This window comes from Anopheles gambiae, chromosome 2 (assembly GCF_943734735.2).
Source record: "Anopheles gambiae chromosome 2, idAnoGambNW_F1_1, whole genome shotgun sequence".
Classification (NCBI taxonomy): Eukaryota; Metazoa; Arthropoda; class Insecta; order Diptera; family Culicidae; genus Anopheles; species Anopheles gambiae.
This window is the reverse complement of record NC_064601.1, coordinates 113,898,798-113,921,910: the sequence shown is the minus strand read 5'-3', so window position 1 is coordinate 113,921,910 and position 23,113 is coordinate 113,898,798. Positions and strand designations below refer to the sequence as shown.

Genomic DNA, 23,113 nt, shown 5'->3' with positions numbered 1-23,113 from the left:
GGCACTTTCTCTCCACCAAAATACAGAGAGGACCACGAGCTAGATTGGGATCCTTTCCAATTTCCAAATCCTAATTGTCACCAATAGCATCACCAATGGCTTCTACTAACAATCAGTAAAGGTCTCAATTACCTGCCGAAATGGAGGGAAAAAACAACAACACGGAAGCAGCAAAGACCGCATAACCCTTTTCTCGATCGAATTGTCCCATCCGGCAAGGGGATCCCACGTGTGTATGTGTGTAAACACCCTCCCAACACAGTACAAAAGCTTCTTGATCCTGCCATCCTCCCCTGTGTCTGTGTTTGTCCCTTCCTTACAGTATTAAGAGTGAATAAGAATGGTCCCATTGCGAAGCTCATTTTCAGCCCAGCCAAATAAAAATGTACACATTCGGGCACGACCCTTCGATTTCGGCGGGGGACATCCACTCTAATGAACCCAAGAGTTCTACACGCTGCTGCTGGTTCATAGTTTTGATCTTGCACAAATCGAAAGTATGAAGAAAAAAAGCGACTACCCAACTCTTATCGAACAGGGAATTCACAGGGCCAAAAGCGAACGAATGAATGGAAGAAAACCGGGCAAGGTAAAGCCATTTACATTTGTTCGTTTTCAATTTCATCGTAATCCTGAATAAATTTGACTTCGTTTCGGCTTTGATTCGGGCCTGGCAAACGGGCGATATTACGCATCACACACACATACAGGTACACACACAGAGGAGCGTTTGGAGATGAAAAGCTTTGAATCCGGACGAAAATAAAAACGTATAAAGTACGTTGGCTTCCGTCTTCTTACCTCATTTTGAGTGGTTCGTTTGCTCGTTTCGGCTTTCGGTGACGCCTTTTTTCTCCTATTTCGCCTCACACCTGGAGGTCTTCATACCGGAAGAGTTCTATTTTCGTTTCGTTTCTCATTATTCGTTTTCGCTTTCAAAGCAAGAACACCTTTGCTTTGGCCTTGTTCAATCGGGTTGGATCTGTCAGGTTCAAATCATGTACGTATTAAAGTCTTTAATTTTGTTTGTTATTTTGAATACTGGGAAAAATGCTATCTGTACAACATGTTCGCCTAAAATTATGCAATCGGTATAGCAAACGATGAGTATTAAATCCATTTGACACACATTTAAGCTTGAAAGTGCTTCTCTTTTTACAATTCTACAATCTCAATCACTTATTCCCGCTCGAATCCACCTAAAAGCGTCTAGTCGCACATTAAAAGCATGCATGCCATCGATTCGACAACTATTCCATGAATGTCCCAAGTCGATATGTCTTCATCACCGAATCCTTTCCTTTCACATCCAATCTAGACATTTTGGCCACGTTTTTCGACTCCATGCTCAACTCAATTTACCCTCAAAATGCCATAATTTGGCCACAAACCAACTCCCTTCCCCTCCCCTTGGGTGGTGTCAATGGTGAGCATCTGGGCCCTTTGCCACACAGACCACTAGGGAAAAAAAACATGGAACAGTTTGCAAAATGCTTCACACCCCAACCAAACCCCTTCAAACCGTTCATTTCCGGCCAAAATTTCAAACGTCATCATGATGCCGTCGGAATTCCTTCCCGGGCGCCCATCCCGCACGACTGGTGTGGAATTTCATCCCTTCATTCTCTTCCCGCTTTTAGCCAAAAAGACCAAGAATCATCATGTCCTTTTGGAAATGGTGCGAGCAAGTGAAGATGAGTTCTTGGAAGGCGGACGACGCAAACTCGGATGGCCAAAAGAATGCGGCCCCTAATAGCGGCACTAAGCTGGCCCTACCGGCACTATCAAAGAAGACGGTGGCGTTGATGAAGCCCGGCAGGTAAAGCCCAGCATTTGAGCCAATCTTAAGGGGTAACGCTAATTCAATTTTGCTCCGGGACTTTCGGGGCTTTTCCTCTAAAGGTTGGGATTTTTTTTTTTTGTAAAGGTATAAAGTAGAGAACGGTATTGTTGAGCCAAACAGCTAAATTATACAAATTGTGTGATAGAAAGACGGCATGTGTGCTAAAAGAAAGGAAACATTACAATTCTCCCGCTTCAGTTCTTGCTTTAGCAAGTAACTCTCCCACCTGTAAAGCTTCATAGGCTTCAGCTTTTATTCACAAAATGGTACTCTGCATTGAACTGTGAAGCTCCGATTGCTCACTTCACTCGATTACCCGGCTGTCAGCTATCGTCAGCCATGTTCAATGCCGCGATCGATCACAGCCCGAGCGCCGAGTTGAGATTCGTTGATTGAATTTGCTCGCATTAAGCGCATCATGTCAGCTTGGTCGCGCGTTCACGTTTGACAGTTCGAGCGCAATGGGCAATGACAGTTTTTGTACAAATCTGCCAGAACAACCAAGGGCTAGTACAACTGCACTGCATCACTGGCGTTATGGCACACGGGGGCAGCAATCGATGTGGAATATCATTCCGAGAACAAAAAGCAACAGGCAAAAAAAACCTTTTGAGTCCGGAAACGGATACTGAATGAAATGAATGGCACAAAACTCTCCATTCTCCTCCATTTGTGCTTTACTTCGTTCCGCTTTTATTTTTATCTCTCCTGACACCCTGAGCCGCCAGTACGCGCCAGTGAATTAATTGTACAGTGGAAAAATCATCCATTTTACAGACTAATGCCATGATACGATCGACGGGCTCGTCCGAGGCTTTGCCCACCTTTTTTCTTTGTCTCTTACATTCATGCTTTCACCTTTTGAAGCAGGTTTGAAAGAGCAGGAGAAACGGACGGACTGCGAGTGTTGGAAAAGTAGTAGAGCAGCGAGTTGTAAATGGGAGCAGCGCAACCATTTTGCATAGCATTCCCGCGTTTAGGCAAGCGGCGATACGAGTACTGTGCGCTATTCTGATAATGCCAGTGCAAGCAAAGTGGATGGAAATGGATTCGCCCAAGGGGAAAACAGTTCTGGCTTTTTTACAGCTTTTTGTTTTGCTCGTGTTGGTGGCCATGGTGGTGAAGACTCTTGATTACGGAATGCAACAGGTAAGAAGCCATTTTTCCGACAAAGAGAAGGGGGCTGGTGAATTTTTTATTCACCACGTCAGATCAATTAAGGACGCATACAGGACGTATAATTTTGTAGTAGGAGTAGTATTTGCCATTCATGAGGCTTAATGGAGCATGAATATGGATGTGAAAATGTCAATCAATAACAATGACATTAGCAACAATGTTTGGATTCTCTAATGGACTTCAGTTTTCTAGTCAAAAAATGGTCGCTTTTAGACGCTTTAGACGTATTTGTTCCTAGCATTGCGTGTTTTTGAATTATCAGCCTTAAAGTATGCATTCCGCGAGACAATTAATCTATAAGAAGCTTGGTTCTATATAATTAATCATTCCGCAGAGTTTTCTGCCGATTTATTAATAAAACAGCGCTCTTTTCTTTTAATCACATCAATCTATTGCCTATTTAAACAATTGACCAACCTTAATCCCCTTACTCTCTTTTCTTTTCTCCTTTTGACCTTCATCGTCACGCTTTAGTGCCCGCTCTTTTGTAACATTTTACGATCATATTTCATTAGGAGCTGGCCCGGATCTGGCGGGAAAATGAATTACCGCAACATCATTTTCGCTTGCATCGTTCATCCGTTAGCGAGCCATCAAAAGGGGCATTTAGCGTCGTCGATAGCGTCACCGGATCGGAGCCAAAATAGGGAGCAAAAACTTCACCACCAAAGCACTTCATTAAAAGAAAAAAAAGCCAGACTCCTGGCCAGCTTTCCCGGAATGGTCTGTCTCCTAAAGACAAAAAAAAATCACACCCTCAACCCGACACCCTCTTCCACAGTTGAAGCTGACAGGGTAGCGCACTTCGGACGGCTTTTGGACGCAAAAATTTAATTAAAGCGAAAGCAATTAAAGCTAAACGAGTTAATGAAACGGGTGATGGTCGCCATTGAACTTCGAGCTGGCTGGCTGGCTGGCTGGCTGGCGTGAAGCGTGATTTTCCCGTGCCAGAGTGCGTGAAGCACTATGCAAACTTTACTCCTTTCCCGTTTCCCGTCGTAATCTCACGCCCGTGCCTAAATCGCACCAAACTCATCCTTGCAAGCAAGAGGATGATAAAAAGGGGTCAATGAAGAGAAAAATGACCGTGGAGAATCACTTCAAAATCAATCTTCCACGGTAAATATCGTGCGCCAGCACTTTCGGATGGATTTTTCACCCGCCAAGTGGTGTTTGCATCCTTTTTTATTAGCTTTGCGAACGATTCGTACAGACTGTACCTAGCCTTCCAGTGCTGGACCGTGTCGAAAAAGTGGTTTTTCGTAGCAGTTGGTGAATATTTCTTGAACCACATACACATTCGCGCAACGGCGAGACGGCTTGCAATGCAACCTACGGCCATCGGTGCTTGGGGGGTTTGACCGAGACTATAATACATCGAGACGGGAAGTTGGACGCATTTTACCCCGGCATCTCAGCCGCGCGGCGAGAGAGCCACAACAACAACGCGTGGGGAGAGTTTTGTTTGCAAAGCAGGTTTTTTCAGGCTGTTTTATGCGAAGGCGGCCACCACCTCGCGAATGGAACCCGCTCGACTGCTTACACCCCCGCGCTCAGCACACACACGCACGCAGTGGAATCGAAGGCAACATACGGCGGCAAGCATCTCATAAACCGAAGCATTCGATGTTTGCGTGTACGCGGTGGTGGTGCGCGTGCCGTGCCGTGGCGCGTTAATCCAACGCGGATGACCTTAATGACATCATAACCGCACCGCGACACCGCGACACACTGTCAACAAAACGGTGAGCGCAGCTTCTTCCACACCGGCTTGGGTATCTATCGCCGATTCTGGCGTTTCCGAGTGTAGCGAAACAAAACCCAAAGCCGTTTGATTGGATTCTTTATGATAATGACCTGCCGGGGGTTGGCTCGACGGACAAGCAGCAAACGTGAAGATTTAGTGAAGCTTTTGCCATCAGAGAGGTGTAGAAATTGTAGTTAGATCAATATTTACTCTCCCAATATTTTAACGTGGTCAAGTGGTTGGTGGGAATTATTGTTCTCCATAACCACTCTACTTCCTTATGTTTTGGTGTGCGTGTGTTTTATAGCAACTTTAATCTAAATTTAATAGTATTTTTAACGCCAAATTCAACACTAAAAACGATCACAAACAGACCAGTTGTGGTGTCGCAATAATTAACATTGTGTAAAACGTTTATTGCAATTGTACCACCAGTCAGATTCAGATTAATGAGTCCAAATTATTCATCACGATCCAGCACTGCCCTTTCGCTAGTGAAACTCTTTCCTCTTTCACTAAACCTTCTCTAGAGGGAGAGAGGAATGAAAAAGGGAAAAATCTAAAGCACGACTAACAACAAACAAAAGAAAGGGAGCTTTTCCATCTTAGAATGGTAGATGGCGGGCCAAACAAAAAAATGGTAAGCTGTAATGATTAGATATTCACCGGGAGTGCGGACGAGACTTGAAGCAAAGGAACCGTGGCAGATGGTGAATAAATTATGGACACGATGGAAGGAAAAAAGCAGGTGAGTGAAAAACTCGGCAAGCAGCAGCCTAGCAGAGTCTAGCGAAAAAGTCTGCCCAAAAATGAAATGATGTTCTAATCATTCTTTATATTCATAAACATGTTTCGAGCTAAAAAATGACGTTTTTATGAAAGTGTTCAAATACTTCATCTTCATCTTTTTTGATACATTTATCACTCTCACTCTATTGTTGCAATCAAACCAACAGATTTACCTTTCGTCTTATCTGATTTATTAATCGAACAAGAACTTTTGTCCAAAATACCATAGGCAACCCCAAATTTCTCGAAGCGAACGCTTCTTCCTTTTCCCCGCTTCGACCGCTGCTCATTTATCATCATAAAGCAAAAGGCCAATGGCGATGGACAAACCAAACAGGGGAAATAAAGGAACCTTTTCTTAGCCTTCCTATTTTCTGCATTGGTTGCCTCATCGCGGTCACCCCAAACAGTGTGACGTCGTGGTGCTTGGCTCGAGATGCTGGTTCTCGAGGCTTTAAATAATCTCTTGCCAAATACGAGTCAATCTCATCAATATTAAACGTCGCCCAAGCTCTCTCACACACACTCACAGCCAACCAGTCACAGTCCTTCGTGGAAGTCAGTGCACATTAAGCTCATCCGCTTACTAACAGAAGCATCTTTAGGGAGGGAGAAGGACCGGAGTTCCTTTGCCACAGACAAATTTCTACTTTCTTGATCCGAAAATTAAGATGCTGTGCCACAGCTTCTTATCGCTCTTAATCTTGCAAAAATGCAACCAAAATCCCCGTGTCGTGTGTCGCCGCTCGATGCAAACCACCCGTACAAAGTGGGCACTGTTGCACCGGAACGCATTAAAGCGTGGTACACGGTATGTGGTTGAAACAGGTTCACCTACTCACTCAGCTCTGGTGTCTTGTATTGCTGGCGTGTTGTTCGCAGCATGAAGCCGGAGCGTACAGAACACCTAGAAGAACCTTGGCATTAACTTCCGACCGTAGCCGACGGTCAGACAAATCGATTCGATCACAAAACAGACACGAGACGCTTTTTTCTTGGTTTAAACCCGACTGGTGGTGCATTTTATATCAACTACCATATCTTTTATGCTGTTTTATGCAAAGTATGCAAAAAATGACTCCACAAGACCAGGGAACCCTTTTAACACACACACACATGCTAGAACACGTAGACGCAAACGGAAACGCTATTAAATTAGAATGATGGTCGCCCACAAATGACGATAAAAAGGCGATACTTCCCCACTGGAGCTTTACTACATTATTCACCTCTGAACCAGGGGGACGGTAATTGATATGGATGGGAATCTAGCTGAATCTGATGCTGCTCGGGCCGCTCTAATTTAGACACAAACGCACACACACACACACCCAGGGTGAAAGAAACTACTTTTCGTCAAACTTACCCAAAACACAAATGCAGCAACAACAATAAAATGGTTGAAATGCCGCCGAAACGAGGAAGCGATCCCTGCACTGGATAGGTGCGGATGGGGAATGAGGTGGCTCGTTTCGTTGGCACGTGGCAGACGATGGCACAAAAGGGACACAACAGGTAAGCAGCAGCGTGTTAATTATGAATCACGCTGTCAACGAACGCCGTTGCGAGAAGCAAGCAGTAGGCTTGGGCAATGGTTTATGGGCCGTTTCTTTCGTTGGAGGAGAAGGATGTATCACCCAAAATGTTTAGCATAAAATGGTGCTGTTTTTCATCAGGTTATAGAAAAATCACAAATTGAATATTTGTTTCACATTTTTGGTTGATATTTTTGCACACACTTTTTACACTCTTTTTTTTTTGGGGAACCTCTGACAACACTAAACGAACAACAGAGCGTTTGTGTTCAAACACCAACACTGCAAGAACCAATCCTTTCTATTTTCTCCCTTTACTCTCGGACACTATTTCAAACATTTACACCGATATTGTGTATGTGTGTGTGTCCCCTGCACCCGAGGTCTGAGGCTACGTTTAATAACTTTGATTTACTGCTTCAATTAGATCGAATGTTGTACGCGCACGGATCTGGACGGAAGGTGGGACACGCGGGCACTCCATCGTTTAACCTTAACCACCACGCAAGGTGACCAAGCGAGAGAGCATTGATGTCGTTAGCGCACACACCCACACACACACACAATCACACACATGCACGCACAACACTGTTTAACCATAAAACTGACCTTTCCTGTTCAAGATTCTGGGGAAGTTTGGCCAACCTTCACAATCAAACATACACACAAAGACACGAGTGCACACGCAAACCCCTACGTAGCCGGAAGTGGTACTACGGTGCACCCGGAAATGAATTAAAACTTCATTAAAATTACCAAAAGCACGCCAACTCGACACTCTCACTAGCTGTTTAAACGTTTGCTACGAATTTCAACACCCACAAGGTACCGCACGAACAGCACCAGTTGCTGATCCCGCACCAGTAACGCACCGTAACGCACCGCAAATGTAACGGGGGCCAAACCAAAGCAAACGGAGCAGCGCAAAGCTTTCTGGGGCGGCCCGCGTATCGGTCTGCACCGGGCGCGCGTTCAGATTCAACTGAGAGCAAGGTGACGGTGCTGCTAGCTTGCGAGCGTCTGCAGCAGCAGCAGCAACCAGCCGGACCCACCGTCGCCCGGGTTGCAACACGCAGTAGGCGCGGGATTCGTTCGGGTCGCGCGAGCTTCGAAAAGCTCCGCCAGCGAGCGTGAGCGCGCGCACACCCGAAGGCCCCGAAGCAGACGACAGCAGGTGGTCGTGGTCGTCTTTTTGATAAGGTTTATCCCGATACGGCTTGTGAAGGGCTGGCGAAACCCTGATGCTGCCTGAGTGGTTGCCGCACGATTCCTGGGGCTGCACGGGGCTGCCGTACATTCAACAGGATTGCAAAACAAAGCGTGTCTGGAACGCGCGTTCGCTTTGCTTTTGGGGGCAAACGGGATCTGTTTAGCGGGAGAGTGAGTGACTTGTGTGCTAGAGAGCGTGAAGTTTGTAAGTTGGTCTAGAGAGCGAGAGCGAGTATAATGCCTAGCAAGGATTGATAACGAAGTAGTGATAACTGAAGGGGAGAAATACATTTCAAAGTTCCTGGGAAATAAATTTGATACGAAAACATCATAACAAATTGAAGAATATATCATAACTTGCATAAATTTAGGCACTACATCTAATCAACTAAAACCGTTTAGTTAATTTGCCTGAAAGTATGCAATCTGTGCAACAAAATATTCCCTTTAAAAGACGTAAAGGAATTTGCAAAGCTTTAATCCCAGTTTAATCGGCCCATTAAATTAAGTCCATTGCTTCCTACTTCATATAAGAAAAACTGGCTTAAAATTTTAAATTATATTTCCAATTTGACTTTAAACGGCACCACTGTGCCTGAGGAATCGTTCTGTGTCTACTTCCGGAAGGCACACTCATTACATGACACTCACTCTCCCACCGGTGGCTGAAGTAATGCTGGCACAGCAAGCGCTCCCGAAGAAGAATTCTAGGTCGTGAGCGAACCATCCGGCTCCAGCTACAGGTGAAATCCATCACGAACAGCTCATTCAACCCGTTTCTGCACGGCGTGGAGTTGGCGTACTCGGTTTCCCTAGCTTTTGGAGTAGTAATCAAAATGGATTCTGAGGTGTATGTGGAGATTCAATTATTATTTGTAGGTAAAGTACCAATCCGAATCTAATTGGTACTTAAAATGAAGCTTTAAGTAAATAAACCACATGTTTTGGGCTTTTACTGAGAATTCCTATCAAGACACAGTTGAATCCCATACTTGTCTTATGTCCACCGTATTCATCATAACACACCACATCTAACCACTTGTCCACTTTGGTTCTGAGAATTCGCAGTTACCTAGAAACCCATCCTCCATTCTCCATATCTTGTGCTAATCTGCAGGCTTCACTCCGCAAAACATTCCGTCAGCTGTAAGCAAGGACAAAACAAACGTCATCAACTTGGCGAGTGTCCTACACAACCAAAGTGGCAGCAGCCGCACACCCCCCTGCTCCCATTAACACCCAACTTCAGCGTCAGGTATGCTTGGTTCTTGCCACCACACTCTTCACACTCAAACAAAAACAGACAAGCAGCACAGTACAGGGAAGACACCGGGAAACAAAGCACTGTGAGGGATTAATTCTTCATAACAAAAGTTACCTTCATCATCATCCACCAGAGTTCTGCTTTCTTGGCCCCCCCCTCGGTGGCCAGCTGTACCGCAGGAAATCATTATGCTTTAAATAAATAATCAACCAAACAATCGAAAGACGTTGCCGAGTGAGGTGTTTTGTCTTCCCGATCCCTATTTCTGACAAGCGTTCCGGGCGCTTGTTTGGTGAGAAAATAATGTGCTACTAAACGGTGGGAAGTCGTTTTGGAAAACATGGGGCATATTCGAATGGGGAAAACACTACTGCTAGAGTTGATGCTAGAATGGAACCCTCAAAAGCATGATCTAAAACGTGAAAACGGCTTTCGAACAGGAAGTGGGACGAACTGATGATATATGTGTGTGTGTGTCTGAAGGAAATGTGGATAAAACATTCATACACCTTGACCATGGACGCACACAACGATAGCTCAACATCCTTGAGTCTCCCACGGCACTAAGCTTGGGACACACGTTTACATCCACTATAAACACATACACACACCGAGGAAACGGCAACTTTACAACAAAGTAAAACCGTCTCACACCTCGCAAAAGCAACAATGCTTTTAAGCAACGAGCAAGGGCTCGTCAGCCCGATGATGACGTAGCAGCGAGCGTGCGGTGAGAGTCCGTTTTCCCGCAGCAACAAAGAAGCGGGGAAGCGTTAACAACATCCCACAGCACAACGTTTGCAGGATTTAAAAGTGCTTTGCTGTCTTTATTGATTTTACTAACACAACACCTGCTGACTGCGGTCGAGGTGAGGGGGTTTTAGGGGTTTGGTGGTTTGGATTTATCCTTGCCACGGCGTCCAGGAGTGGTATGGAGGCACTCTCATTGTTAATCTGTTACTTCATTTTCATGTTTTCACGTGCCGTCGGTGCTGTTTGGGAGGATAAATTTTCACTTTTGCACGCGATGGCAATAGGTTCTTATCATTTTGTACAAACGTTCGCATATGACCTAGTTTACTGGTGAGTTTGAAGATTATCAAAATGTCACGTTTTTTGAAGGCATGATGACCTAGGCTGACAGTTAGCGGTGCAAGCTGTTCAGTAACGTTGTTCGAAAAAGAGCATTTTATTACATACATTTAGGCGTTTGCGCTTACTGATACCTGCAATGCGCCTAAAGTTATGCAATTCGCGTTACAAATCATTCTATATTGTAACTATACAATATTCTCGGCTTTAGTATAAAATAAAATATAATGGAAACATTTAAAAAAATCTTGATTGCCTTGTCTTGTAATTTCATAGTTGTAAATAAAATAGGTTGTTCTTAATAAAATGCTTTCCTTTATTAAAATACACAGACAAGGACACAGAAAGGAGGTCCTTTATTGAGATATTCTGAAGCAATTAAACTGCAAACTTAAATTGTCTCTTTTTTAGCTTTAGCAAAAAACCCGAAAATCCTCTATCTAGCCACAAACTCTCCAAACATCACATTCTACAGGTTGATGTCGTTTTGTTGGCGGTATCCTAAAATTTTCCCTCCAATTCTAGACACATTCATCGAGATGAACTTAAAAAAGTTAAATTACAATCCTCATCCTCTCTGCCCTCTCTGCCCTGATGTGCCTTGTCTGATAAGCTCCGAAGGAAAAAAGGGATTTCCCACCACCAAAAATAGGATGTATCTACTTGATTAGGAATTCAGTGTGCCAGTAGAGCATCAATCAACCGAAACCAGACACAATGAGACGCAAAAGGAGCGTCCCTTCCAGAAAAAAGGGACACTTTCATCATTTACCACTAGCAATATCCAACCCCGATTATTGTTGCCAGCTGTTTTATATTGCTTTATTGCTTTAAGAAAGAAAAGCTAAAGGAGAAAATTGGAAAATTGTAGATGGGTTAGCCAGGTTTAGCAGCTCTGTCGTTTGGCAGTTCTTCAAAGCGAACATCAGCCGTGTTTTATCTGAACAGCCGGGCACTTCAACGTCACCGTCACTGAAGTGAATGAAACAAGACGTTCTTAAACCGTCACCGTTCAGCTCTAAATCTCGTGGCACCCTTCCCTGCCAATCATTATCATTCCACAAGCTGAAAACAGTATCTTCACTCGAACAGATAGTTAAACTTTTGAATTTCCGCACGATCCAACCATCCACCGAGAAGATGCTCTCGGAGCTGTTTGCTGTTCGAGGGTGCATCGTCACCGCCCTCGGCAAACAAAGGACGTTCGTTGCCCTCAAAAATGCTACCTTCAATATCTCGTCACCAACGAACGAAGGCAAACGTTTGCCGGTTTGCTTACCATCTTGATCGTATTAATAATAGTTGTCGCCTGAAGCGCCGCACCAAACGGCACAACTGCTCGGAATGCAGCCACGATTGTCACGCTTGTCAGCAGATTTGATGCACCGAATTCTCCCGAGAGTAGAGTGCGCTGCGACTGACATGTCATAAAACAACTCCACCACCAAGCCATCTTAGAAGCCGTTTAATAGGAATGCCACGGAATGGAACAACTACCTACCAGCGGAATAGTGGTAGTGCCATTGTGATATCCCTTTGCATGGAGCATATTTTTCGTCCAGCATTCCAGCGAGTACGATCGCTTTAAATCTCCTGGCAAATCATGCATCTCCATCTACCCGTCCAAGCAGAACTATCCCGTATCTGCCAGGAAAAAGGGATGGGTCCCTTCCACGGTGGCAAAACTTTCCTGCAAACTTTCATATTCCATCGTTTTTCATCGTAACTTTTCTGTACAATGGAGGGAGTGGCTTGGGAAGTCTACGATATGGTGGGAGACATGGAAGGAAGCGCGCATTGTTGTTTATGAAACTTATGGAATTTTGATCCCAACTCTTGAGATTTCGTTTGCTTTGCTGAAGTGGTGGAACTATTCTCATTGTGGGCTCATTTCGCAAGGGTAAAAGGAGGAGAGTCAGGAGAGGAAGTCTGATGCTAGCAGTTCTCATTATTCTTTGCCACAAATTATCTATTATGAAAATAAACAACAATGTTTGCTGTAGAGAGAAAGGAAGAGAGTGCAAACTTTATTTCAATCCTTCCGTTCGTTGATTTGATAGAAAGGGCTCGATAAAACAGTCAAAAAGTATTTCTATCAAATAAGGCTCTCATCGCTTGTTGTCCTGTCCTTTGCTCACTCTCTCTTTCTCTCTTGTGCACCAAAGACGACAAGAAAATTGTGATGAGATTTTACTCAAATTTCATTTAAGAACCCATTTCCCGTTTAGCCACCTGCAAACCGTCAATGGAACGAGTTATTTTTATCCTCCAAAGTCCTTCCATTCCATCCCACTCTCTGCAAAAGCTTCTAATTCAAAGCAAAACTTAAAAGGCATTTTGTCTGTTCCAGTAATTGCACAAACCGGACACAAAGCTCTTCCCGTACTCGCTCTCACAGGCCTGCATCTGGTCCAATGGATTATGAAATTATGCATTTAATTCCTGGAACCGACGACGACGACGACCCCCGAAAGCATCGCCCGAAGCTCAATCTCATCCTGCCAGCCAATCCCAGTAAGGTTTCCTCCTCTCCGCTTTGCGTTGTTTGTAGTAATGCAATTTCTCTTCGTCAGTCTCTGGCTGGCTGCCGCTTCCGAGAGTGGGAATCTGTCAGCTGTGCCGTTGTAAAAACGGGAGCTTTCCCAGAATTGCTTTTACTACCACCTGCCACAGCCACAGACGGAGTGGAAAAGGGTGGTTTTTGGGGAAAATGGGATTCTAATGGGTTTTTGGTCTGGTGGGAGACGGGAAGGATATTCCTGGCCACCCCTTTCAAGGTGGTTTCAAGGTAGCGGTGCGTCTAACACGTAAAGAAAACGTTTCGGTGCTGTTTCGTTTCACACTGTTGAGTTGTTATATCGAAGACAGAGCTAACGATCGCCTAAAAGTATGCAATTAATAAGCTTCCAATGCTTTACCCAAAAGTTCGCCTAAAAGTATGCAATTGTAGCACAACTTGTGCTGTTGTTGAGTAAATTGCAATCATTACTCATTGTTATCTTAAACTGCAAATTCCACGAACGCTTCAGCACACATTTACGACTTTCTCTCGCGCGCACTAAGCAACGGATAATTCCCGGCTAGTATGTGCGCTTACTGATTTATTCACCATTTCGCTGTCCCAGTCTGCCCCATTCATTTCAATTATGCCAATTGCAGGCAAGTAGTACACGCTTTCCCTAAAAAAAAGGTAAAAGAGCGCGACACCATTGAAAATTCTCCAATCTTTGGATGCTTTTTTCATTCTATTCTACCTCTAAATTACACTTATTATCTGATGACACCATTGAGCAATGGGAAGATGCTAGTAAAGGGTGCTGCTGCTATGCTACAAAATCTAGCACTTTTACCATCCTTTTTTGTTGTAGCTTCATCCCGAGCAGCGCGTATTGTGCTCGTGCTTCGACAACATGCTGCAAACCGAACGCCAAGCAAACCCGAGCAAAGTTTATCGAACAAGTAATTGAACCAAGAAGAATCTCATCCTCCAAGCGCACAACACCTCCGACTTCTCGACACTCGCTGGCGCTTCTTGATGTTCGACAATTCAACATTCTACCCCTGACGGTTTGCGGGGTGGGGCTGGTGCACGGGACGACCGGGACGGCAGCACAAACAACGTCGAATAAAGTAATTACATTCTCATTTGGAATGGAAGATAAACTTTTCCGAGCACGTACCAGTGCTAACCCCTTCAGTTCGCGGCAGTGTATGTGTGTGTGTGGGGATGTTGTTGTGAACAAATTGTCTGAGGATCTATCAGCGACAGACTTGCTGCTGCTGCTGTTGCAGCTGTATCATCCTTCTTCGTGTGCGAGCGTCCCAGAGAATCCCAGTGCAAACGCATTAAAGGCAAACGGTGGTCTCGCAAGACGTTCGCCAAAAACTTCACCGGGCAGGCACCGGATAGATAAGAGCCATTTGACCGTTTGTCTTGCGTTGCTGGCAGCCATCGAAACCATCAGGTGTGTGTGTCTGTGTGTATCGATAGCTGTCCAGCCGTGACGTCTTCATCCCATCTCCCATTGACTTTGGAATGCACACGACGATCGATTACTGTGGCAAACGGACGTGTTGTCCGTCACGTCCTTTAGTTTTCCAACCGGTGTGTTACATTAATACAATAAAAAATATAAAAATTCTTTTCTCTAAAAGTTTTTAGAATTTTTGCCAGCTTGACAGTTCATTTTCCAAGACTTCAAACTGCTCTCTCCACCCTCCCCATACAACCGGATGCCATTCCGCGCTGGCAGTGTAGCTTAAAAATGTAGCAAATTGTTGCTTGCTAACCCATCCGAACCTGATATCTCGTTTTTCCCTGTTTCTTATCACATCCAACCAGCGGGCTGCAATTTTTAGTGTGCACAGAAGCTGCGAACAAATAAAAAATGCACCCCAAGTCTTGTAACAAATATGAGCACCGGTTTCCATTTTCTTCCGTTGCAAAACCGGTGGTGTGCAGCAGCTTGTGGTGTGCAGTGAAATAAACTAAACGAGCGAGCAAACGAATGAACGTGAGAACTGAACCACTGCCCAAATGATGCACCGGAGAGTTTTCATCCAGTATGGCACCCGGGGTAATGGTGTGCTTTTCTCTCTCTCTCTCTTTCTCTCTCTCTCTCTTTCGCGTTTCGTTACTTCCGCATTTTCTGTGATGGCTTTTGGTTTGTGGAGCAAGGGATTACTGCACCTCACGTTGGTCGCTTGGTTTGGCTTGGCTCAAACACATACCGAGCACAGACAGCGAGATTCCTGCTGCTGCTACTGCTGTTGCAGGTAATGGAGTACACCACATGGTGATTTTGTGTGTCGGTTTGTATGCGCTCTGAGTGTGCTTCAAGAAAATGGCACAGATTAGTTCGCCGAAAGCTGTTTGCTTTCACGGCGGTGGGGAATTTAGCGCTGGGAGTTGAAGTAAAAAGGAATCCCTAACACGCTCGGGGAAGATCTGTTCTCTGGGAAGGGTTTGGGAGTGATGCAGGATGCATTTGGGTTGAAGAGTAAACTGTCTTTCTTAAAAAAAGGAAGGTAATCACACAGAAAGAAAGCAAGCGAAATGTGTTGAATGCATTAAAGTAATAGGAACAGAACGTTTTACTCGTGGAATGAGTTTGAATCAGCAGTTACACACCGCCTGAAGGTATGCAATTTATTTTTAATCATTTTTTTACTGTTTTTCAAGCCATTAGAAACCTTCACAAATAAATATCAAACATTAGTGAACATTTTCAAATAGGAAACGGTATTAAAACAAGCTTTGATTTTTGGTTGCATACTTTTAGGCGCATTCAATCGTGCTGTTTGGTATAATGCTGGAAATTTTAGTTCTGGTTTAACGCTATATAGCTAACACGATGGTTTTAAATAGCCAAGTTACCTACAAACAAACAACTCCTAATGCACTCCAAAACTTTGCCCTTCCATTGCATTGCATTAAACCATTTTGCACCAGCACAGCTTCATAACGCAACTCATTCACACTATCTAAAAAGCTTCATAAAACGCATTCTTTCCCTTTCCCCCAGCCGACGACTGCCACCCATACTTTCCCTCTTGAAGAAAGCAGCGCACCGTACCTGCCACGTACCTGACGGGAATAGTTTTCACTTTACGCAGTAAGCGAACAAGAGAAATTCATTACCGACACCAAACCAACGCCATATTCCAGTAACAAAACCACAGCAAACGGCGGAAACACGGCACGGTAGTACCACCATACTTTGATGCATTCGTTTATACAAAGACACGCTTGCAGCGATGTTGCGAGATCAGGACAAAGTTGCAAGTGCAGCCGGCAGATACGCACCACGAGAGTTCGAGCATGGAGCAGTCGTACAATGGTGATCGTGTGTGAACCTTCATTTTCTAGCGCTGTCAGCGTCTCCATTCGGACATCGGACGCCATGATTACAGCATCCGGAATATGGAATACGTTATGATACGTATCATATGCATAAATAATCCTTCTGCACACATATTTTGGAGCGCAGGGGGTTTGGGTGTACAAGCGAGTTTCTATTGGAATGCAGTTTGTACCAGTTTATTGCGAGATTCCTTATAGCGCATTTTTGCCAAACCGATTGCATACACAAAGGCGCTAATGAACAGTTTTATGAAAAAGAGCATTTAAATGCATTTCAAAGCAAAGGTATTCCTTTCCAACGATTCCTAGATGGTTTCATCATTAGAATGGCATCCCAATTCTTGAAATTCACAACTATTCCACGGCCGTACATACACACAAAGTGCAACTTTCCTCACCTATCCTTATGTCGCTTGGTACGCTCACAGTCGTCTCAGTGCTAGCCGCAACAGTCATCCAATCCACCAATTTATGGGGCCATAATTTGCTTTAATCTAAATGCTAATCAGCACCGACCGAAGTTGCACCCCCGGAAAGGCAGCCGGAAGTGTGAGCAAATGGGTAAAAATTAACCACCATTGCCCATGCAGCGACTCACATTCTCCCCGTGTGATCCTGCTGCCGAAGTCAACAGGTCAAGCCGGGGCGCGCATTAGGAAAGGATCGCGTGTCAAATTGTGAACGCAAAAGGCGACGGTCACGAGCTGGGCGTTCAGCAGGAAAAGTGCAATTAGTGCAAATGCAGCGTAATGCACGCTGGAAGAAGGTTAGATTATTGGGTGGAGAAAGGGGAATTTAATCTTCGTTTTTTTGTATTAAAAATGCAAAGTCACACACAATTTTATGTCAATGCTAGCTTCGAAGCTTTAATCTCCCATCGCATAAAAGTAGAACCCAGCATCATCTGCATTAAAATAACAACTTTTTTGTACAGTTATCCATGCACACACACACACAAAATGGGAATAATGTTCTGCAAATACAGCTCTCCTTGCTTGCTCCTTGCTTGATGTTATCCTACCATGCACTGTGTCATGATTCCACAGTGCAGCTTATGGCACAAAGACATGAACACCTGGGCGCAACCAGTGAAACGTTCCGTAGTGTGTAGATGGAACTGTTGAACAAAATCTAATTAAATACTTTTTTTAAACCAATGCAACACAGAAAAAAAATGCATACACACGACTGCGATTCCATCTGTTGCTGTTGCTTCCTTCTGTACGAGAGTTGGACAATTAAAACACAACGCACAAAAAAACAAAGCACGGGAAAGGGCATATGGTTCGTTCGGTTTTTTTTTACATCGAACGTATCAATAGGATGATTCTAAATGCAAATGGAGCTGAATTTAATCCATTACAATAAAACCTAGAAACCGAGTGGTTACCATCACACCATCAGCAAGCACCAGATGGTTCCGCAGATACGCGTCAGGAATTTAAGCTACACTTCCCTCTATCTGTCAGAGTCCTCGCATTGCGCCGTGCTCAATCGATTGGAAGCATTGGAACATGCATGACACGTTACAGATCGGATGCGTTTGCGTGTCCATGTGGGAGTTATGATGTTTTAACTGGTGGATAATAAAATAAAAGCTACCAACGATGTGTGTTAATGCTGTTTGCTGTTGTGGAAGAGTTGTGCACGAGAGGGGGATGGATTTTATGCATTAAACACGTACATATGCATGCCAAAACAATCGCAAATGGAATGAAACGGATGGATGGGAGAGGGATATATTGCGAATGAATGAATTGCGAGATATTTGTGTCACATGGCTTTTAGCAACGCTTGAAATAAGGTTCTTTTTGATAGGAGTTTTTGATGTGTCATGCAGATTGCATATTGTTGGGCGGAGTTCATGAAACGCCTAGATTTATGCAAATTTCATTGTTTGCATTGCTTTTGATATATTTTTATTGCAATAAATGTGGTTTTAACACTAATTGAGTTTAACACATTCAAATCCCGGAAGAAAATGAAAATAATAGGTACATTCTTCAGCAAAATGCCCCTATTTTCCATCATAATCGATGCGCATAAACCAATGTTCCATTTGATTAACGCTCCACCTGCTGTAATATCCGATACCGTCGGTAATCGACTAGACTACCGTCATAAACTTCCTTCCGCTTGTCCTTCGCAGACGAACCGTAGAAGAATGGTTCCCCACCCATCAAAGAGCAGATATCAGTGACGTAGCAGAAACGCGAACGTTCCGAACCAGTGGAATGGCAATCATTGGCAAGCAGCACCAGCAGCACATCATAAACCACCTGTAAGCAGACGAACCGTAGACGTTCGAAGGCAATAAATGCTGAACCTTGTTGCGAACCTAACGAACTTCAAATAATCCACTCTTGCTGGCTACCGTACCGTACCGTGTAGCGGGCTTCCCTACACTCGAAATCCTTCCAAATCAAGGCATAATTCGTCTTTAAATCATGTTATCGCAGCCTAACGCGTCCTAATTCGGTTAGCAGACTGCCGAATAGACTCATTCTGACTGATAAGATAAGCATCCTTCCATCCTCTTTCCGCTTTAGAAAACTGTTCGCTATTTTCATTCACACAAGCAAACAACACCGCCTTAAATGGTATGATAAACTGTAGTTCCAATACGCCACCGTATAATCCCGGTTCCAGTTAATCCTTTTATGCCACTTTAAACTTCCCGTTCCGCTCCCAAGACGAACTAAGTTTCATAGACATTGCTTGCTCTTACTCTATCTCTCTCTCTCCATCTCTCCCTCACTCTCTCACTCTCTCTCTCTCTCACTCTCTCTGCAATACGACTGTTGATTCTTGAAGGATGCGCACGGTTAAGCAAATTAAGATAATCGTTTATTTACTTTAGATCAGCTGGGGCCATCAGCCAGATAAGAAGGTTTTTCAGCAAGAATCGAACCGAACCTGTGAACTGTGCTTCAGCTTTTGAAGAGCATCCTAAAACAACAAAGTGTCGTCCATTTCCCCTCCCCCAGCTTGTTGAGTGCTAGCCAAGCAAGGATATGTTTTGGTTCCCCGGTGGGTTGAGAGCTTCCTAAATAGGAGCTAAACGTTTCAATTACCCGCACCGCGTCGGGTGCCGTGTTTGCCGTTCATTAGTTCCATTGTTTGTACATCGATAGCTTAATTGCGGAAGTAGACATTAGTCGATGAGAGCGGCAATGGATTTGCAGGTTGCATACATTTAGGCGGAAGTTTCAAAGATGTTCTGTGTCAATCGTGGGAGGCCGCGGGGCCACGGGGCTTTCTCAAGCTGAGAAAACATTCTCAAGCACTCATTTAAGTTTCTCAAGCACTCAAATCTTGTTCTCAGACGCGAGCCCGTGGCCGTCGTCAATTTTTCTCACTTTGAGAAACTGATAAAGTCACTCATGCTTTATTTGGAGCTTTAAATAGAAAATATATTTTTGATCGCATTTTTTTTTTTTCAATTATAAACATTGAATACATTTTCCAAAGTGATTACCGAAAAACAAATAGCACAATTGCTCATATTTCAGTTAGCCGATCGCTGCATCGTCAACTTTCTCAAAGATTCTCAAAGATTCTCAAAACCGATTTTGTTCCGATTCGACAAACGCTGAGAACGAGGATTTCTCAAAAGCACTCATGAGTGCTTGAGAAAATGAGCGTTGAGAATCCCCATGGCCCCGCGGCCGGAAAGAGCTTCTGCATCGTAGCATAACTTGAATTTTAATGTTAAGGAAATGTTATGAAATAAGTGTTTTACTTGGTGTAAACTCTCGTTAATTTACATTTTTTAACCAACTTCTGCTTCAAAAGCAACTCTTACGATATTCTTGAGATATTTTGGTAACGCATATTGCATAACTTTAGGCGTTTAAGTTTATCGAAATATAGAGAAATGTTGGAAGCGCTGTTTTCATATTAAATTACTACTTTTAATTTCCTAATACACTCAGCTTAAAAGCGCCTTGACTAGACTGTCAGCGAAAAGGCTAACTACTGCAACCTTGTTGTATGATGCTGCAAACGTCTGCGCTTGCTACATCAAACTACATTTCAAACAGTGCACCGGCGCATGTACTACAACCCACAACGCTACAACGCAGGTACAGGTACATCTCGTGGAGTCTGTTTTCTCGAAAAAGGGAAGAGTTTTCACTGAGAGCTTTTCCAGATGTAACGCTGCTTGTACCGGTTGTACGTCGAAACCGAACGCCCTAAGACAGTTACAACCCCCACACACCGAACAGGGTGACGAAATGGAACGTAATTACAAAACACACACACACGCATACACCAAAACGTTAGCTAATGGAGGACTAGGATTCCAAAGCAGAAAAGAACACAAACCAACGTGTGAGCAAGCGTTAACGAGGACTCTTGCAGGTTGATCGCAAAAAGGGCAAACAGTAACAACAACAACAACAACAACACAAAATCCTCCCTCTGACCGTATCGAAATATGTCGTTCTACTTTATGTGCGTTCTCCCTTCGGTCTTTCGGTCCTGATGACAAAATGAATCCCTAATGGAAAATTATCGAACATCAACTTGTTCTTCCATTCTCTGTACCTTGGCCGTTGCTGTATACTCTGCTCGTGGGATAAAGACAAAGAAAAAGGGAGTCAACAATTAGGACACTAATCCTCCGATGATACCGACAGTACGATGATACCGGGAACTAAGGACATACGCACAAACTTTTCACCCGGACCCAAAAAAAAAAAACACATAAAAAGTGTTTCATGATTCAGTTTTAAAAGTTCTTTCGTTCGTTCTGCTTACAAAGGGAAGAGACAAAAAAAACCCTGTAACAACACACTCACAATTCTTCCAGAAAATGGGACTGTATCGAAGAGCCGATAGTCTTCCCGGCGGCCTGGAGCGAAAGTGGGCGTATTGCATCTCCTGTATCCAGTTTTTTTTTTTGCGGACCACCTAAGCTGCTTCGGCTAGGATCGGCTAAAACTTTGACACCATAATTCGACACCGATTGGAAACGAAACCGGAAAGTTGAAATTACTTTCCCATTACTTTGAAGAATGTCTCCACCGTGGGTAGCTGCTGCTGGTGGGCGCTCTGAAACTGCTTTCTGCAGAAGATACCTTTCGAGGGTGGGGGAGAAATTATCCCGATAGCGAAACTAATTTGATACAGATGGTTTGAGGTAATACTGTCGTCCATAGCGGAACAATATGCATAGCGCAAGCTTGAAAAGCGCCTAAATGAATGCAAACTGCAGTACAAAAAGTAGTAGAAAGCATTAATGATGTGCTGTTTAAACTAAAATTCAATGGAAAAGGGTTACAAATTCATTTAATAAACTGATAGAGGCTAAGAAGAGTCCCCATAAAGCATAAATCATCATTCTTCTCTCTATTTCTCGTTCAACTGGCGTCCAGTGTACTAAAAATATAAACTTTGCCCATTAATCCAATTAAGAGTGTATTCATCACACCAGTGTATTCAGCACACCAGTCATCCACGGCTAGCTCTGCAATCAGGCACTTCTAATTGCGAGCGATTCTTCGAAAGGGTAGAAGGCTTGGTAGCCAGGTTGGTTGTAAGTTTTACGTCCAGGTAAGCTTCTACTACAACAATCCGTGGGATGGGCAGCTTTGTACCATTTCGTAGTATCTTTATAAAGCTCTCATCTGGTTTTCAGGGCAAAGTATTTATACATTTTTAACATTCTTGTCACATTGGACACCCTTTTCCGGTTTCTAAATATACTATTGATGTAAAAAAGCTACTTATCAGGTACCATGAGATGAAAGGTCACTTCAGACTCTCCCTACAAATGAGCCAACAAACCAATCAATCCCCTATCACCATTGTTCCCCTTACACCTGGTCCCCCATCACACGTTGGCTCATTTAAAAGAAAACCGGAATGGTTTTTTTTCCCTCCAAAGGATTCACGTTTGTTTACGCACCCAGCCAAATGGGCTACAACGGTGATACCCGGCACAACGCCTGGCTAGCTTTTCATTTCCCTCCTCATTGATCCGTAACTAATGACTGCTGGCTGCTGCTTAACCTTGATCTCCCCACTCTGGTGACTGCTATCCGCAAGCCTTCAGGGAAGTGCGAGCATTTAGGACAACATCGTCCATCGGCAGGCCATTCGCCTCATTGTGAACGCACGTGTTTGGTGGAGGTGAGTAGGGGGAGAATGTTTGCTTTGGGCTACCTTAAAACCGGCAACCGTAAAATCAGCTTTGAAAAGGACTTTTGCACACTATTGCTTTTCCATTCTGGGAAAGAATTGTATTTTTTTTAATGAAGCGAAAGGATAGGGACTTTGCTATGTTTAGCTGGAGTGTTTTGGATCGATGTTTGTTATTTTCACTACGAAAATGTATGTTATTTTTAAATAGCTGCCTTTTGCGTTTAGATGTTTTGTGTGTTTTCAAAAAAGCCACGAGGTCGTGTGCATCACAATAACAGCTAAACAGATAGGCTCTCTTCTCTTTTCAAGTGTAGAAGAATTGATGTCTTAAATTAATTTTAAAAAGATGATCGATATCTTAAAATACCCTTTTCTTCGTTTCCCGCCAATCGACAAATTACACCACACACACACTCACACACTCACATGCTTTCAAAAGCTC

General features: G+C 43.9%; 1 protein-coding gene across 6 annotated transcripts in view; it reads right to left on the bottom strand.

Moving 5' to 3' along the window:
* The window catches only part of LOC1269861 (rap guanine nucleotide exchange factor 4), a 114,325-nt gene extending 106,225 nt beyond the window's left edge, over positions 1–8,100 (bottom strand). For 2 of the 6 annotated variants that reach the window (XM_061640596.1, XM_061640601.1), the window contains exon 1: positions 7,850–8,079. The gene's annotated coding sequence lies outside the window, so the exon portion shown is untranslated. Of the gene's footprint in view, positions 1–7,702; positions 7,814–7,849 lie in introns of those variants that run through there. The other 4 variants (XM_061640598.1, XM_061640597.1, XM_061640599.1 and 1 more) reach the window with 4 other exon arrangements.
* Between the last annotated feature and the right edge of the window lie 15,013 nt (positions 8,101–23,113).